This window comes from Lonchura striata, chromosome 28, assembly GCF_050655825.1.
Source record: "Lonchura striata isolate lonStrDom1 chromosome 28, ASM5065582v1, whole genome shotgun sequence".
Lineage (NCBI taxonomy): Eukaryota > Metazoa > Chordata > Aves > Passeriformes > Estrildidae > Lonchura > Lonchura striata.
This window is the reverse complement of record NC_140730.1, coordinates 5,391,883-5,406,720: the sequence shown is the minus strand read 5'-3', so window position 1 is coordinate 5,406,720 and position 14,838 is coordinate 5,391,883. Positions and strand designations below refer to the sequence as shown.

Here is a 14,838-nt window from a genome sequence, read left to right as displayed (position 1 = left end):
TAAAGCTCTTAGTTTTAAATATTTGTCCTGGCTGGTTTTATTGCCCACACACCAGCTCAGGGTCTCCTCTAATTCCTGTTCCAAACTCTGTTCCTTGGCACCACCTCTGCATGGACCTGAGCAACCCTGAACAACCTCAACAGACCTGCACAAACCTCCTTCAACTTTGTTCTCCCACGCTGCCAAATGCAGCCAAAAATGAGAACAAATTTCATGGACCAACACCTGAAAGAACCTGTGCAAGGGACCCTCCACTGTTATTTATTTCAATTAACAGGATCTCGTTTTTCCAGTTTAATCTGTGTCCCTGGGGCTGCAGCTGCTGGGTGTTCCCCTGGGTTTGGGTGGTCCCACAGGCTGGGCACAGGGAGCAGGGCTGGAAGCCCAGGGCTCCTCTGGTGATGGCCACGTTGGCAAGTTGGTGTGATGACGTCAAGATGCACCCAAAAAAACAACTGCCACATGAAATCAGTCAGATCTGTGCCCCACGCCACAGGAAAGGCAGGCAGGAAGCCCTGGAGATGTCACTCGATCAGATCTATTTATAGCTGGCCACTCATTTTTACTCAGATCAGACACGAACAGGAACTGGTTTGATTTTATAATTTCCCAGAACACTTGGTGCAAATCCAGACCAGCTCCCGAGGGCAGGGGGTTGTACTGGTGAAACTGGAGGCAGCACTGGCAAGGCTCAGCATCCTCTTAGGACCACGTTTTGTGTCTCCTGGTCCTGGCAGCAATAATCCCACACACCACAAATAATCCCTGATAACACAGCCACAATAGGGTGGTTGGGACTTGCCTGGAGGGGAGCAGGTGGGGAAGGGCTGAAGGATGGGAATTGTGATGAGAAATCAGCCTGGAGAGGTAAAAAGGGGGATCTGAGGGGGTTTCTGTCCTTTGGGGGTGGTGTAGTTTGGAGTGGTGTGTTGCCAATGTGGGGTAGTTTTAACAATTCCCTAAATGGAGTTTAACTGGGGAAGGGGAGGAGAGGCAGCTCAAAGGAAGTGCCAGGAAAATGTGCCTGGGGATGGCTGAGAGGGGAATTCAGCCTGGGATGGGCCCTGGGGGCTCTGAACTGCTCCTGGGGTTCCTTCTGCTGCTCCTCAGGGCTGGGCTGTCCTATGGAGAGGCTTTGGGGTGGGTTCTGATGGGAACGGGGATGGGAGCAGGTTTGGAATTGCTCCAGAGTGGGTTCCTGATGGACAGGGGCACAGGCAGGGTTTGGGATTGCTGATGGGCAGGGGCACAGCCAGGGTTGGGATTGCTCTGGGATCATTCCTGATGGGCAGGGGACAGGATGGATTTGGGATTGTTTGGGTCATTCCTGATGGGCAGGGGACAGGATGGATTTGGGATTGTTCTGGGTCATTCCTGATGGACAGGGGATAGGATGGATTTTGGGATTGTTTGGGTCATTCCTGATGGGCAGGGGATAGGATGGATTTGGGATTGTTTGGGTCATTCCTGATGGGCAGGGCACGGAGCAGGTTTGGGACTGCCCATCCTGCAGCAGCAGCACAGGCAGAGGCAGGGGTGGGTGTGGGGCACCAGCTCTGCCCTGAGCTGCCCCAGCCTCTGCTGCCTCCTTGTCCCCTCCTGATGCCAAATGGCCACAAAGCTGCTTCTGGTGGTGCCTTGCCTGGACCCACCTGCGTTTAATGCCAGAATAAATGCACTTTGTTCTGGTGCTGTTTGCTGCAGAGGCGATGGGCACAGCCAAGCACCTCTTGCCTGTCCCCAACCCTTCCCTGCATTTCATTCTCTTGTTTCTGACTTGTGGTTGAAGATAAGAAAAAGGCTGGAAAACACCTGCAGTGTCCAAGTGGCCTTTGCAGATCGTTCATCCCAGGACTGTGCAAGAGGAGGAACTGAGGAGTTCCTGGAGGATTCCTGGGGTTGGTGGTTTTTTTAAAATCTTAAATATCTTAATCTTAAAAAAAATTAATCTTAAAAAAAATAAAATTTTAATAAAATTGTAATCTTTAAAAATAAGATTTTTTTAAATCTTAAACAGAAAACTTGAAATAATTTTGATTTAACTTGCAATAACTTTGATCCAATGCAATGTTCCTTAGTTCAAAGAAAAAACCTGAAAAACTTCACTTTGCCTTGACCTGGCTGCATTCTTCTAATTACTAATGTTTAATTATTTATGCACTCCATGGCAGCTCTTCCCAGCATTTAGGAGCACTCACATTCCTGGCTGGAGCTGCTGTTCTGCCCTCCCTGCTGGCTGCTAATTAAAGCCAAAGCTGCTCAGCTCTTGATTAACACTTGGGCTGTGTGGGAGTTGTGAGAGGCAGGCTGTGTTTGTGCTCAGAAACACGGGCTGTGTGCAGATAAGGATCAGAGCTCACTGACTCACAGCAGCCCAAAACGGGTGAGTTTACAGAAAATCCACAGGAAAACCTCCCCGATTCCCACTCTGCTCTTGCTGGCCTTGAACAAGCTGAGTCCTCAGTGCCCTATGATGAAAAAATGCTCCACAAAATATCACCAAGGGTGGAAAAGACCAGGGTTAAATCCAACCTCTGACCCAACACCTAAACCCCAGCACTCAGTGCCACGTCCAGCTGTTTCTTGAACACCTCCAAGGTGTTTCACTGCTTCCCAGGGCAGCCCCTTCCAGTGCCCACCAACCTTTGCCATGAAGAAATCCTCCCTGATCTCCTCCTCCCCCTCTGAGCTGAAATGTGGGAGCTGTTTGGCCCCAGAGACAATCCCGAGTCCTTTTCAGAAGGAAAATTATTTAATTCCACAACACTGGCAAGGCCTGTGAAGGGACCTGGTGATGTGGGAAGGCTCCTGGCAGTGGCAGGACCAGGGAAAAACTGGTCCTGGGGAGCTCAGTGTCCCTCTACCCCCTTCTAAAGCCTTTCTAGACACCTCATGTCCTTCCATCCTCTTCTAAATCCTTTCTAGACACCTCCTGTACATCCATCCCCTTCTAAATCCTTTCTACACACCTCATGTCCTTCCATCCTCTTCTAAATCCTTTCCAGACACCTCCTGCCACCCCATCCCAGTGCTGGTGGAGCTCCAAAGAAGAGGGGATGGTTCTGTTCAGGTGCTCATGAGTCTCAGAAAAAAGGAGGCTCAGGAGGTTCCTTCTCCCTGCTCCTGACAGAAGGGTGCAGCTGGATGTGATGTGATGGAAGTAAAAGGGTTTTAAAATCATGGGGATTTCGGGTTAAAAGGAAAATTAAGCTTAGTAGGCCCTGAAAAAATTAAATACCCTAGGTACATGAAGACTTGTACCTTGCTAGAACTGCACCTGTGTAGCTAGTACATGATAGATGATATAATTGTTAGATGTGATGATTGTTTAGTAATTAAATATAATTACTGTTTAATCATAAGAATAATCATGAGAAACTGTGTCAGGGGTCTAAGAAAGATCATGAGAAACTCATATAAATGTATACAATAGAACAATATGAGTTTAATAATGAATATGTAAGTTATATAAGGATAGAATATAAAATACGTTCAGCTCAAAAGCCGTGTCAGGGTCAGATTTGGGGCTGTACCCCTGATTCCCAGAGCTCTCAGTAAAAGCACCTGCATGGAATCACATCCTGGGATTATTTGTGTTCCTCAACACTGACAGATGGGGTCAGTCCTTTCTCCCAGGTAAAAAGTGATGGCACAAGAGGAAAAGAGCCCCAAGCTCTGCCAGGGGAGGCTCAGGCTGAATATTCTAAATATTCTATTCTGGGCTCTAAACCCAGGGCAAGAGTGGAGTGCCCATCCCTGGAGGGCACAGCATGTGGCACTTGGGGACAGGGCTGGTGCTGGCTTTCCCCGTGCTGGGTTTCCCATTGCATTAAAGGAATTGAAGGGTTTTTCCTCCCTCAGCAAGGCTGTGGTTCAGGCAGGGCTGGCCCAGGGAGGCTTTGCTGTCCCTTCCCAGGCAGGAGCTGAGCTCAGCCCCGGCTGCCCGGGCTCCCTGAGCCCTGCTCAGCGTTCACTGCCACCGGTCACTGCTCGTGGTGAGGGTTTGCTATAGGTAAGCAATGTAACACTCATTTAATTACTTACTAATAGTAATATCTATTAATAGTGGGTATTAATCTGTCATATATTCATATTCTATGTTAATATCTATCTATCTATATCTATACAAGATCTAATTAAGAGATAGCTATTGTATAGCTATAGATAGATATTAGATATTAATTTATATTATATTATATTATATTATATTATATTATGTTATGTTATGTTATGTTATGTTATGTGTTATGTTATGTTATGTTATGTTATGTTATGTTATGTTATGTTATATTATATTATATTATATTATGTAATATATAATATAATAGAATGTAATGCAATGTAATGTAATGCAATGCAATGTAATATCATATCATCATATCATATCTATCATATCATATTATCATATCATATCATATCATATCATATCATATATCATATATAATGTCATGTAAAACAATTATTAAATATTGGTATTAATTCGATATTAATATATAGCTATTCTATACAGATGACTAGATGGGAATTCCCTAGTTGTATAGCTATATAATGTGGGTCTATAATGTTATTGAATATTTCACCTCACAGGCCTCTTTCCCTCCCCCTTTCCAGCAGCCTTGCTGCTCAGCACGTTCAGAGGAGGTTCCTTGTTCCCAGGAGCTGCGGCACAGCAACACGGCATCCCGCAAGCTGTGAAATCCTCTGCACCCATGGCCGGCAGAGAAAGAGTTAACAGCCGACGCTTTGGGAGAGGCTAACGCTATAAAGGCACAGCATGCTTTTCGTAGGCAGGGGGCTCCCGGCGCTGGGATTTTTCCTTATTTAGCCTTTTGTGTAGCGTTTGCTGAAGTTTAATAGAATTTTTACAAGTGAGCAGTCGTGTCTCGCGTGCTGGAGGGGTCACACTGCTCCCAGAGCCCCTCCTGACACTGCCACCTCTGTCCTGTGCCACCTCTGTCCTGTGCCACCTCTGCCCTGTGCCACCTCTGCCTTGTGTCATCTCTGCCTCATGTCACCTCTGCCCTGTGCCACCTCTGCCCTGTGCCACCTCTGCCTTGTGTCACCTCTGTCCTGTCTGCCCTGTGCCACCTCTGTCCTGTGCCACCTCTGTCCTGTGCCACTTCTGTCCTGTGCCACCTCTGCCTCGTGTCACCTCTGTCCTGTGACACCTCTGCTGCCACCTCTGCCTTGTGCCACCTCTGCCCTGTGCCACCTCTGCCTTGTGTCACCTCGGCCTCGTGTCACCTCTGTCCTGTCTGCCCTGTGCCACCTCTGTCCTGTGCTACCTCTGCCCTGTGCCACCTCTGCTGCCACCTCTCAGATCCTCCTGCTCCCTGTCCTGACTCTGTCCTGGCTGAGGCTGCTCCTCCTTCCCCAAAGGCAGAGCCTGGGAAATCCGTGCCAGGCAGCTCTGGTGCCCTCAGATGGCACCAGATCCTTCAGATCGTGCCAGGGATGGTTTCTCTCAGGGTTATTTCCTCCAAGAGCAGGGGAGGGGAGGGACAGGGGCTGCTGGGAACACCTCTGAGCCTGCTCACCTCACTCCTCTAACGGCTGGCACGGCTAAAAAGCAGTTTTTTGGTTCCCAGAAAGCGATTTTTTGGTCTCACCCTGCTTCCTCTGGGTGCTTTCAGGTGCCTCACCACAGAGGCTGGGACAGGAATTTCTGTGAGGTCACAGCAACCAGAGGAGGCTGATGCCTCAGGTTTGAGTTTTTCTATGTTTCAGGATCTGTACTGCTTTAGTGGGTGGGTCTGGGCTTCACATGAGGGCATGCTGAGCTCTCTGCACAGAGCAGGGAGACAAAACAATTCACCAAGGACAAATGATCCAAATCTCAGGCCAAGAGCACAAACAACGTGGAATGAAGAGAGAAGAACAAGCAGGATGGGACTGCCTGGGCTGGAACTGGAATTGGACAATGAACTCCAAAGTGCCAATGGAGTAGAACGGATCAAAGTGAGAGGCCCCATGAGCAGTTGTGTATTTTGTGACCATTTTGGTTCATTTTGGGTGCAGCCCTGGCTGGGCTCTTGTGCTGCCCAAGACACCAAGAGGTCAGAGCAGGGACAGTGTGGGAATCCAGAGCTTCCCTCTGGCTGCCCTGGCAGGTCTGGGACCCTGGCAGGGGTCAGGAACCCCCCTGGACAGAGCCCCCAGAAACACTGGCTGTGATCTCTGGCCATGGAAAAGAGTTTTCAATCTTACAGGATTAATTACAAGCTCTGAGTGTTTGATATCAGTAATAATTAAGTGTGGCATGGGTGCAAAAGTAAAATTTTAGGATTCTAGATGAGGGGTCCAAAGGGGACAAAATGGAGGAAATTGGGTGTGCCTTGTCCTTTTTCTCCTTCTTCATGCCCTCCATGTCTCACTGTGGTGTTGGCATTTTTCTGTTGGTTCAGGCTGGGGACACACTGTCCAACGTAGGTGACAGATATTGGCATGTTCTTGTAAATCCAGCCCAGGGAGTTTCTGGTATTTAATGTTTGTAACATCCCACTGAGGGCAGAGCCCCACACGCTGCCCTGCAGGACAGAGCTGGGCAGGGCAGCAGAACATGTGAGAGATAAACAGAATAAACAACCTTGAAACAGCACAGACCAATTCTGGCTGATTCTTTGGCAGGGGGCTGACAGAGACTTTCTGCAATCTGGGAATCATCAATACCTCAGATCTTGAGAGGACAGAAGCCCTTGGAGCTGCCCCTGGTTTGTAGAAGATCTCCCCAGCCAAATGTCCCTGGTGAGCTTCCCTCGGGCACAGGAGGGAGCAGGAGGCTGCTGGGCCCAGGGTGGCACTGCTGGCACAATTCTGTGCCAAGCCAAGTCACCGTGCTGTCCTCAGGCAGCCTGGGCTCCTCTGCTGGCTGTGGGCTGAGCTGGTCAGGCTGTGAAAACTCCCTGCTGAGCCTTTGTGGGGCCACTGGAAACACTCCTGGCTGCAGAGCCATTGATCCTGAACACTTTGTAATGAGGGGCTGGGGCACAGAGTTAAACACAACCCCCCCATTTCCTGCCTGCGTCCCCCCTGCTCCTGTGGCTGAGAACTCAGCCCTGGCTCCCAGCAAATGATGCCAGGAGCTTCTCCAGGGCTGGAGGAGCACAGAGCTCGTCCCTGCCACCAAGGGGCTGCCAACAAATGGAGAGCAGCCAGAGATCCTGCAGATCCTCTGGTTTTGGGATCGAGCAGGAACCAAGGACAGGGCACTGCAGCAGTTGTGCACAAGTTGAAGAGAAGGGCTCTGGTTTTTCCTTTGCTTCTCCCTGGCCCCCTGCATCACCTCTTGGTGGAATAACAACTTATACACAGCATCAGGGACCTGGGGATTGACCCCCTCCAATGCAGAGGATTTGGGGAGTGCCAGACTCCCCAAAGGAAGATTAAATGAGATATTTATGGGAGGGAATTTTGGCTAAGCCCATTCCTTGGCTACTTTACTACTTCCTTACTCCTGCAGGTAGCACAGCCTCGAGCAGGGTGTAAGAAAGGACACACAGAGAGCTTTGAGAGCACTGGAAATAAATTTACCCCAACCTGCACTGGTTTGGGTCCTCCTGAAGGTGCTGGGAGGGTTCTGAGCTGCCCTGAGCACTGAGCCATCCTTGCCCCTGCTCCAGGTGCTGGAGGGGCTCACAGCTCTATTTCCAACCACAAGTGACAGTGGCTTTGCTGCATGAGCAGCTGCATTCTTGCCTTGCCTCTGCTGTTTGAAATAAAGGTGATAAATGCATGAAGTTATTGTGGCTGCATTTCCTTCCTTCAGTAATTCTGCCTTCATTTGCTTCTCATTTAATTTTGCTTCCATTTGCTAAAATTTTCATTTTAATTAAATTCTTCTTTAATTTACTTTGAAATAGTTGTTGTGTTGCCCTGAATGACATCTCCCTGCTGAGCAGAGCCTCTGCTCTGGCTCTGGGTGCTGGGTGCTGCCAGACACGGATGGTTCTGCCCAAAGCCACCTCCCTTCTCCTCTCCCTGCTGCCCAAGGTGGGTTTTTAAGGCATTCTCACTCTCTGTGCAGATGTGGCACTTTGGACATTTCTGGTTCACAGCTCTCCATGGAATCACCCACCCAGGTCTGCAGGTCTCTCCTGGAGAGGAGGATTGGAGCAGGGAGTCACAGAACCATGGAAGGTTGGAGAGACCTTAAAGGAATGGGTTAAAATTATAAGGGAGGGGAAATCATTTCAGAATGTCCAGCTCTTAAAGCTGTCTAGAAGCAAGGCAGCTGCTCACACACAGCAAAAACCACCTCGAAAGGGACATGAATCCCATTTCTGTAGGAGCAGAGCTGTCCCTGGGTCTGGCCCTCCCAGGCTGTGAGCTCAGGGAATCCTGGAATGCTTTGGGTTGGGAGGGACCTCAAATCCCATCTCATCCCACCCCTGCCATGGCAGAGACACCTTCCACTGCCCCAAACCCTGTCCAGCCTGGCCTTGGGCACTGCCAGGGATGCAGGGGCAGCCCCAGCTGCTCTGGGCACCCTGTGCCAGGGCCTGCCCACCATCTGAGTAAGGAACTCTCCCCATCATCCATCCCAAACCAGCAGCTGCCACCCAAACCAGCGCTGAGCTCGTTGTGCTGCTGCTGTGGTGGTGCCACACTTTGGTCACCTCAGCCTGGACAGCACAAAGGCTTCCCTGAGCCCTGAGCTGCCCCAAAAGTGCCCACGGCCTCTGGGCAAGGGGTTCTGCCTGGGGCAGTGCCAGGTGGGAGTTCCAAACCGCTGTGGCCTCTGAACATCTGCAGCAGATGTTGGAGCTGCTTCATTCTCACCCTCCAGTGGGGCACAGCAGCTCCTGTGCCCCAGGAGTGCCTGGAACAGGGACACAAAACCTCCTGTAGCCCTGCTGGAGGGGCTTTGGGCAGGTTAGAAATGCAGAAATACAGAAATATGCAGCTCTGGAGTTGGCTGAGACACCAAAGCGAATTCTCTGTGCCTGCAGTGCCATGGGCACTCACTTTTATAAGTGCAGGGGCACAGGGGCTCTCACTTTGATCAGTTCTGCTCCATTTGCACATTGGAGTTCATTGTCCAATTCCAGCTCCAGCCCAGGCAGTCCCATCCTGCTTGTTCTTCTCTCTTCATTCCACGTTGTTTGTGCTCTTGGGCTGAGATTTGGATCATTTGTCCTTGGTGCCCAGCTGGAGCAGGAATTGTTTTGTCTCCCTGCTCTGTGCAGAGAGCTCACCATCCCCTAATATGAAGCCCAGACTCACACACTAAAGCAGCACAGAACCTGAAAATTATAAAAGCTCAAACCTGAGGCATCAACCTCCTCTGCTGTCTGTGAGTCACAGTCTTTGAAATCTCAGGTGAAGCTCCCAGCCCCACAAAATGAACGTGTTGGGTTCATCTTTACACTCAGAATATTCCTGTGGGCACCAAGGAAAGCCGCTGCCAGGTGGGGAAGAGCTGGAGGAGCTCTGGGTGCTCTCACTGCTCCTCAGACACACCACAAGGAGCTCAGTCTACACAGATCAGACCTAAACATTCCCTGTGGTTTGAAAATTAAAAAATAAAATAAATCCCACCCCTGGGGCTCAGTCCCACGATCCCAGCACGTTGGTGAGGTTGAAATGAGTTATTCTGGGGGGTGATTTGAGCCTCAAAGTGTTGGAAATGTGACAAGGTCAGGAAAGAGCAGTGGAAGAGATGAAGGGCCTGGCTGGGCTGACTGATGGGCTCAGCCCTGGGGGATGGAGACAAACATGAATTGTTGGCCAAGAGTGATGGGGAAACATCTGAGAGCAAAGGAGAAGCATCTGAGGAGCACCAGTTTCCTTCAGAGAGGAAAAACCGGTTTGGATGTGCTGATAAAATGGAGCGGGGATAAGGCAGAAGAAATGAATCAGTGGAAAGGAAGTCTGGGTATCAAGAAACATTTCCAAGCAAGAAGATTCATCAGGATGTGGGGCAGGGGGAGTGTGGAAGTCGCCTTGGCAGGCCCTGAGCATTGGTCAGGAAATGGGAACAATCCTCCCCAGGCAGGAAAAACCCACAGGGATGAGCTCACAGCACTTTCCCATATCTAATTCCTTCAATCCTGAGTTCCATTAGGGAAAATCCTGCATTCAGTTTCTTCCTGGGGCCAATGTGATCTCCAGTTCTGTCAGTCTTGTGTGGAAAACTGAAAAGCACTGAGCACAGAAGAATTTTGTGACATTTTTGGTGGTGTTTTTGTGTGAAAGGAGAGTGAAACCCTCCCCATGCACAGCAGTAAATATTCTCTGACATATTTATATAACTCAGTGATCAGGAGTGAGGTGAAAAAACAGCTCATTCTCCATGGTCTGGTGAGTTCCTGGTGTTTGTCCTTCCTGTGCTCTCAAGGGGAGGCTGCATCAATCAATAACTGCCCGTGCTCAGGCTGTTCCCACCTGCACTATTCACCTCTCCCTTCACTTTTCCACCCAGGAAAAACACCTCTGAGGCGGCCTTAGAGCTGAACATCCCAGAGCAGGTAAAACCCAGCATTTCCCTCTTGGAAAGGACACAAGAAGGAGCACAAGAGAGTTAATTCTGCACCACAGAAAACCTTTGGGCCCTCGTGTTCTGCTCCCCCCCAGCTGGACCAGTGTGGGAATCCAGAGCTTCCCTCTGGCTGCCCTGGGACCCTGGCAGGGCTCAGAACCCCCCTGGACAGAGCCCCCAGAGACACTGCCTGTGATCTCTGGCCATGGAAAAGAGTTTTCAGTCTTACAGGATGAATTACCGGCTCTGAGTGTTTGATATCAGTAATAATTAAGTGTGGCACGGGTGCAAAACTAAAATTTTAGGATTCTAAATTAGGGGTTCAAAGGGGACAAGATGGAGGAAATTGGGTGTGCCTTGTCCTTTTTCTCCTTCTTCATGCCCTCCATGTCTCACTGTGGTGTTGGCATTTTTCTGTTGGCTCAGGCTGGGGACACACTGTCCAACGTAGGTGACAGATATTGGCACGTTCTTGTAAATCCAGCCCAGGGAGTTTCTGGTATTTAATGTTTGTAACATCCCACTGAGGGCAGAGCCCCACACGCTGCCCTGCAGGACAGAGCTGGGCAGGGCAGCAGAACATGTGAGAGATGTGGAAATGCTCCACTCACAGGCAGCTTGGATCCCTATTTTCTAAGGATAATGCTTATATTTTATATATACAGCTGTATATATACATCTTGTAGCTTCTACTACAAGACTTTCTGAGGCAGAAATAAAGGCTCAGATCTGCCCAAAGCATTTTGTTTCTTCTTCATTACAACAGCAAAGGGGTTTTGTTCCAATGATACGGATGGGATGTGGGAAAATGGAGTTATTTCAGGCTGGTTCATGTTTTATCCTCAGTGGGGCTGGAATTTGATTCCTGGCTCTGTGTGGAGTTTGTGGAAGCTGCCCGTGCTCCCCTGGGATCTCTCCCATGTTCTGGGGTCTCTCTGCTGTGCCCATTCAATTCCACACCCAGCAGAGCCTTTCCCAGCACCTCTGGGATGTTACAAGGCCAAATCAGCACATTCAGGGATCAAAGCTGTGTTTAAAAATGCACATTCCTGCTCTAAGGACGAGGGTTATACTTCAAGTTTATATTTAATTATGTTAAATATTCTATTCTATTCTATTCTATTCTATTCTATTCTTATATGTAATTCTAGTAAATATTAATGTATTTATTCTATCTATTTTTTTACACTTTAGGTGTGTGTACTTAAACCTGTATTATATTACCCAGCATTAAACACTGGGGGTGCTCCCCTGGAGAGGAGAAGCTCCAGGGAGAGCTCAGAGGCCCTGGCAGGGCCTGAAGGGGCTCCAGGAGAGCTGGAGAGGGACTGGGGACAAGGATGGAGGGACAGGACACAGGGAATGGCTCCCAGTGCCAGAGGGCAGGGCTGGATGGGAGATTGGGCAGGAATTGTTCCCTGGCAGGGTGGGCAGGCCCTGGCACAGGGTGCCCACCCTGGATCCCTGGCAGTGCCCAAGGCCAGGCTGGACAGGGCTGGGAGCAGCCTGGGACAGTGGGAGGTTTTTCTGCCATGGCAGGGGTGGCACTGGATGGGCTTTGAGGTCCTTTCCCACCCAAACCATTCGGGGATTCCATGGCTTTAACTCCCAACACATCCATTTACAGTTACCACTTAATTCTCCCTACGAGTCCACAGGGATTCCCAGGAAATCAAGCACTGGACAATATGTGTGAGCTTTTCAATCATCTGATAACAATTATTTGTACTTTTGAGTATTTCCAGCCCTCCCAGAACTTCCTGCTTTGCCCCACAAGGAGCTGCTCCCTGTTCGTTACCCAACTCAACCCCAAATGCTGTCAGAGGTGAAAAAAATCCTCTCAGTGCCACCTCTTTGCCTTCAGCCTCTTTATTTTTGTGCCTCCAGTCCCACCTGCTTGGGGTTTGTGAGAGGAAAAGCTCGGCTTAACCGACACCTTTGTCCTTCCTGACCTCTGCTGCTCAAGCCAAATTCTCTGTGCCTGCTTTGGTGGGTTTAGATCATGGATGGAACCTGGGTATTCCCAGGATTTCTGCTTTCCGTGGAGCTGGGCACTTTACAGAGCATGGATTGTCCTGATTATCTGAGATCTTCTAAGAAAGCTTCTTCCTTCATGGGAATTAACTTTGAAAGTTGTATATTAATATGTGTGAATTCTAAATCCTGCCGTGGCAGCACCCATGTTTCTTTAGGAAATCTTATTCCCAGCAGCATGAGCAAACTTTTCAGAGAATTTGGTTTCTCTTCCCAAGAGGAAAAAGGAGGATGAGGGATTGAAATCAACAGAATCATAAATAAATCAGGAAGCACAACCTTGTAGACTCCTTTGTTCAACCCCAGCCAACGAGAAGCTTGATCCCTTCCCCAGCTCTTCCCTGGGGTGGCTTTCCCTGGTGTTGCTGTGGGGTTCACTCCAAGTCTAATGGATAGGAAAGGTTTTCTGAGATCCAAACCCAAGTTTCCTTTGTCCCAGGTTATTCCCCACCAGCCCAGACAGTGTTTGGATTGATGGGACCTGGAATTGTGCCCGTACTCACCGAGCAGCAACGGAGGAGATGCCAAAGAAACCCAAGGAAATAAAAGTGAGTTTGCCTCTGGATTTCAGTCTATTTATTGCTATGATGGCCAGCAGCAAATCTCTGAAGTTCTTCTGGAGTGTTTGGAGCATTATCCAGGTAACCCTAAACCTTCCCACATTGTCACTGAGATCCTAAACCTTCCCTCAGCTGAGATCCTAAACCTTCCCACATTGTCACTGAGATCCTAAACCTTCCCTCAACTGAGATCCTAAACTTTCCCCCAGAGCCACTGAGGCTCGCAGGGAATTTAAAGAGAAACTTCCAGAGTTTTGATGCCACGTCCAGAGACGCAGGGAAGGGAATGGCTGGCCAGGAGTTTTGGACCACATGGATCATCTCATCATCTTCTGACCTGTCTAAACCCCCTCAGCTTCAAAAAGAACGTGATGGCCCCAACTCAACCCTGTTTTTTTTTCCAATGGAGCGATCAGTAGGAGCACCAAGGTCACATGAGGAATTAATCTGGAATCTTAACCCCAACTTTTCACAGGATCTTCCCTCTGAACGCCCTGGTGCTGCAGAAAGGCACCGGGCAGGGAACAAAGCAGCCATGATGCACCCGCCACCCAAAACAACAGCAGCGAACAAAAAGTGCCTCTTACCTGCTCTGCTGGCAGCGCTGGGGGCTTCCCTACAGCAGCTGGGGAGCAGGAAAGGAGAAAAGAGGGGAAATAATCTCTGTTGAGTGAGGGTTACGTCGATTTTGGGAAAGAAGAGGCCGCAGCATCCAGCGACAGCTCTGGCATTCGCAAACCACCGCTGTCTGGGTTTCTCTGAAATGTGACCCTATTTCCTTGTTGCACAGGAAAGGAAAGGAGAGCAAACAAAAGCTGTGCAGCTCTGAAGAGTGACAGAGCTCTGAGATCTTCTCCGTGCCAGGGCAGGGGTCTGCTGGGGAAGGGAATGGGTCAGAGGGAGGTGGTGAGGAGCTGTCGTTATTTAAATGGATGTTTTAGGGGAGATGTTGCTTGGGGAGCAGAGTTTTCTCCTTGAGCAGCTCCCACTGAGCAGATGTTGGTGGGAAAGGGAATCTGTGCATGAGTGTCTTTGCCACAGGATCACAGAATCAGCAGGGCTGGAAAAGCCCTCCAAGGTCATGAGTCCATCCTGTGTCCCATCCCCACCTTGTCCCCAGCCCAGAGCACTGAGTGCCACCCCCAGGCCTTCCTCGGGCAGCTCCAGGGATGGGCACTCCAAACCTGCCTGGGCTGCCCCTGCCACGCCTTGAGCATCCTTTCCATGGAGAAATTCCTCCTGATGTCCTCCAAATTCCTCCTGGAGCAGCTTGAGGCCATTTCCTCCATCCTGTCCGTGTTCCCTGGCAGCAGAGCCCAACCCCCCAGCTGCCCCCTCCTGTCAGAGCCATTGTCATGCCAGGCTGAGCCTCCTGGAAGTCACAGAGGTGTAAGGAAAACTTTCTTTGGATTTTCCAGGAGCTACTGAGAAAGGCCCTCTGGGAGGGGCTGCTTGGGAGTTGTGGTTTGTGATGGGCTCATGAGCCCAGGAAGCCTCTCCTGGCCTGGTTCTCCTCCCTGTTTCTGATCAGTGATCAGCTCTTCGTGGTGCCAGAGTGGCCAGAATGTTGTTAAGCTGGGGACCTTCCATCTGCGGTGCCACCACTGCCAGCTGGGCTGGGAACCATCCAGCTCCAGTGCCACCAAAGGGTGTTGATGTTTTGCAGGATTTCCAGCTGCTTCTCGGGGCCAGGTCTCCTTTTCCAGGAGGAAAAATCTCTGTGTTTCATCCCCCAGCTCGCTGCCACCCATCCTGGAATTGTTGGGT

The 14,838-nt window shown here is 49.9% G+C and overlaps 1 protein-coding gene across 2 annotated transcripts in view; it reads right to left on the bottom strand.

Annotated features, from left to right (window-relative positions):
* ZAP70 (zeta chain of T cell receptor associated protein kinase 70) overlaps positions 1–13,818 on the bottom strand; it is a 35,326-nt gene extending 21,508 nt beyond the window's left edge. The window contains exon 1 of one of the 2 annotated variants that reach the window (XM_085562555.1): positions 13,659–13,818. The gene's annotated coding sequence lies outside the window, so the exon portion shown is untranslated. The remainder of the gene's footprint in view (positions 1–13,658) is intronic. The other variant, XM_021544303.2, reaches the window with a different exon arrangement.
* Between the last annotated feature and the right edge of the window lie 1,020 nt (positions 13,819–14,838).